This window comes from Phoenix dactylifera, unplaced genomic scaffold, assembly GCF_009389715.1.
Source record: "Phoenix dactylifera cultivar Barhee BC4 unplaced genomic scaffold, palm_55x_up_171113_PBpolish2nd_filt_p 000613F, whole genome shotgun sequence".
Classification (NCBI taxonomy): domain Eukaryota; kingdom Viridiplantae; phylum Streptophyta; class Magnoliopsida; order Arecales; family Arecaceae; genus Phoenix; species Phoenix dactylifera.
Window position 1 is genome coordinate 10,095 of NW_024068009.1, and position 3,989 is coordinate 14,083.

The 3,989-nt window shown below is 48.7% G+C and overlaps 1 non-coding gene across 1 annotated transcript; it reads left to right on the forward strand.

Annotated features, from left to right (window-relative positions):
* Nucleotides 1–2,915: 2,915 nt before the first annotated feature.
* On the forward strand, nt 2,916–3,021 carry LOC120106733. The gene has a single exon (XR_005508791.1). It is a non-coding gene; the product is annotated as a small nucleolar RNA R71 (small nucleolar RNA).
* The last annotated feature ends 968 nt before the right edge of the window (nt 3,022–3,989 follow it).

Genomic DNA, 3,989 nt, shown 5'->3' on the forward strand with positions numbered 1-3,989 from the left:
GACTGCAACAGGGGGTGGGGAAAAATGGAGTTAGGGGAAGGGGCTCGGTGCCTCTCGGCGAAAGGAGAAAACGGCAGGCGGCGGTCGGCAGTGGTAAGGAGGAGGGGCGGAGCTGCGGTGGCGTGCGACGGCGATGGAGAGGCGGTGAGCAGAGGGGCAGCGGCGAAGCAAGGAGGGTAGGATGCAGCGGTGGTGGCAATCGGGCGGTCGCGGGAGCGGAGGGGACGACGACGGCAAGGCGGTGCAGCTCGGTGGGGAGGGAGAACACGGGAATCGGGCGATGGCGAATCTCGGCGGCGGCAAGAGGCGGCACGGGCGGAGACGGCGAAGACGGAGCGAGGCTGGCGGAGACGGCGAAGGCGGAGACGGCACGGACACAGGGGCGGCGCGGCTCGGTTGACGGAGGAGAGGGCGTCGGTAGCAGAGACGGCACGGCAGGGGGCGGCGACAATGGCGTCGGCGGCGGAAACCCTAGGGTTTCCGTTCGAAAGAAATAGAGGTTAGTTTTTTTTTTTTTTTGGGAACACGTGCAGGTCACGTGATCCTACGGGATTTTTTTTTTTTTTTTGAACCTTAATGGGTTCGGGTTATCGGTTTTGGGTTTCGAATGAAACCCGCTCCGATAACTGTAAAACCGGCACGTGCAGATCACGTGATTTTTTTTTTTGTTGGAGACCCGGGTTATCGGGTTGGGTAACGGGTTTACAACTGACCCGTTACCGTAACTCCTTCTTCAACCTCCCGATCGATTCGGGAGGGCGTTCCGGCCGCTTCGGCGGTGGTTGCGGAGCGGCCGAAGGAACGGTGACAGTGGCTCCGTTGTCGGCGGCGGCTGGTCGTGGTGGTGGCCGGGATTTCCTTGTGCGCGGTGGTCGACGGGTGCGTCGACAGGGCCGAGGGACAAGGTCGAGAACAGGTCGGCGACGCTCTTCCTCTTTCCGGCAGCGGGAGTCACACGTGGCCCTTCGACGCGCTCCGGTGTCCGTGGTCGACGTACGGCGTAATATTCGTGCGGCCACAGGAATCCGGGAATCCGGCGACGATCGGCCATACACCGGCTGCCGGTGGTTGCAGGTGGTGGGGCAACGGCGACGACCGAGGGATCAAGTCAGATGGACGCGAGGGGGAAATCCGGCGCAGGGACTGTGGCTCTTTCTTCTCTCTCGGCTGCAGACTTTTTTTTTTTTTTTTTTTGCTGTTTGCCTGTGACGCTTGATCCCGGACGGCTACGGCTTAACTTCTGGGAGACCGCAGAAGAACCACCGGTGGTCTGGCGGTGGGTGGTAGAGGTGTTCACGGTGGTGACGGCTGGTGGGAAAGGGCACGCAGACAGGGTTTCCCTTTGCCTCTGGTGAGAACCGAGAGAGAGAAAAGCTAGACCCCGGGCGTTGGCAGATAATCTGGCTCGTGGCTTTGGCAGCAGGGGCAAAGCCGACGGCTCTGATACCAAGTTGATGCCGGACCAAGTTTTAAATGGAAGAAGAGGAGAAGAGGGGAAGAGAAGGAGGAAGAAGAAGAGAAGAAGGAGAAGGGAGGAGAAGAGAAGAAGAGGAAACGTGGGGGAAAGAAATCTTTAATTCTTCATTAAAACCTTAATCAACATAAAGTTCCCTTTAAATAGGGCCCCATAAGAACAATTAAAATAAACCCCTTACATAAAATAATTCTCCACAAATAAGCCCTAAAATGCAAATAAGCCCAGAATAAAATAAACCCCAAATAAATCCTAAAACACAAATAAACCCAGAAATAACAATAAGCAAATATGCAAATAAAATGGGGACCTAGCTGATGTCCCCATCATTTTCACTTGTTTGAAAACCTCCATTATTTCCTCTAGTGAAGTTTCCTTTTTGCCAAAGGGAGAGGGTGAATTAAGAGCTTCAGGATATGGGGCCTTTGGGATATGAGTTTTGGCAGAAGGTGGACTAGGTGAAGAAGAAGAAGAAGGTTTTTCATTTGACACATTTCTATCTTCTTCTTCATCTTTCTTATTGTTGTCCTCCCCAATCTTATTGTCTACTACACGTCCACTCCTTAGGGTAGTCAAAGCATTGGCTTGTTCATGATGAATTGCATTTACTTGATTTTCTTGAGCCATGTATTGTCCCCTAGGATTACTTAGTGGTTGGCTTGGAAGCTTTCCTTCCTCTCGCTTGTTTAGTGCATTAGCTAGTTGACCCATTTGGAATTCTAGCTTAGCGATTGATTGCGTATGAGAGTGCACTAATTGTGTAATGGTTTCCAAACCTTGAAGGGCGTTCAACACTTTCTCCTCAAAGGCTGTGTTTCTTTGGGGTGGAGGAGGAGTGTGTTGAAATTGAGTCGAGGGACGGTAGGGATGAAAATTTTGTGGGGTTTGAAAATTCTGAGGGTTTGGAAAGTTTTGGAAATAAGGTTGGGCAGTATTCGAAGCTTGCTGCTTCCAAGAAAAGTTTGGATGATTTCGCCATCCCGGGTTATATGTATTGGAAAATGGGTCATTACCCGGTCTAGGCAATGTTTGAGCAGCATTGATGTGTTCTTGCACGAGTTCGGGGAATTGGGGTGCTGAAGGGCACTCATGAATAGGGTGGGATGGGCTAGAACAAATAGTACACACTTGTGCTTGGGAAGAGTTCATGTAATGCCCACCTATCATCAGTTGGTCAATCTTATGAGACAATGCATCTACCTTGCTAGACAGGTCCATAGAATGACTTATTTCACAAATGGTCCCTTTTCTTTGAGAACTCGGGGGTGCTTGACGAGAACATGAAGCATGGTGGAGGGAGTTTTCATTTAGATTTTCAAATAATTTCCATGCTTCATGCTCATTTTGAAGCATGAATGTCCCCCCACATGCGGCATCAATCATCTGACGGTTTCGTTCAGGCAATCCGTCATAGAAGCATTGCACTAGCTGCCACTTAGGTATTTGATGATGTGGGCATTTACGGATTAGGTCCCGAAATCTCTCCCAAGTTTCATGAAATTCTTCTCCCTCAGTTTGAGAGAAGCTTGTGATAGCACGTCTAAACTGGTTCGTTCTTCCTATGGGAAAGTATTTTTTTAAGAATTCTTGTTGCATTTGACCCCAGGAATGAATCAAGTTGGCTTCTAAAGAATTCAACCATTGCTTGGCTCTATCTTTAAGGGAGAAGGGGAATAATCTAAGTTTCAGAGCATCATCAGTGAAATTCTGAATCTTGACAGTGGTGCAAATCTCAAGGAATTCATCTAGGTGTTTATATGGATCTTCATTGGTGAGCCCATAAAAAGATGGAAGCATTTGGATCACACTAGATTTTATTTCATATTGTACAGCTGCTACCTCAGGTAATCGAATGCAAGATGGGGAAGTGTAAATAGTGGGAGTAAAGTATTCCCTCAGGAGTTTGGGTTGTTCTTCAGCCATCTTAAGAGGTGGGGATGATCCTAATGTTTTGATCTTAGCTCGAATGTTCCTAAGGGTTCGTTCTATTTCAGGGTCAAAAGGTAATAGGTTTTGTACTCTAGAACGACTATCGTGCATACACTAGTACTCAATTAATCAAGCATGCAATAAAAGAGAAAAGCATATCAATCCTAGTCTTTGTCCTAAAATCACTAGACAGCTCCTAACTGGTTTGAAGAGGGCACCTAAGCCTCCAATCCGGTCTAATGAACCGAGTTGACCAGGTAAGCTCCCAGGTAAGTGGAGGGGTCACGATGCGTTCGCAAAGGTCCCACTTAAAACCCACTTGCCTCGAACAGATGAACTGTCTCCCTTATAGGGACAAAGCTTGCCTAGACATCAACTAAGCCACAGAGCGAAATTGGTGCAACCTTCGGTGATCTTCGTCCTATTGAGCTCGAATGTCCCTAGGGGCCAACGTCTAATTGATTTTAATTAAAGATGACACTATGTGAGATTGAGTTCACCTAAGTTGGGCAAGAGTCCGGTGATGAAATCCGGCTCTTATCTTGTTGGGGTGATTGCCCTTACTATGTGCAAATTGATTTGTGTA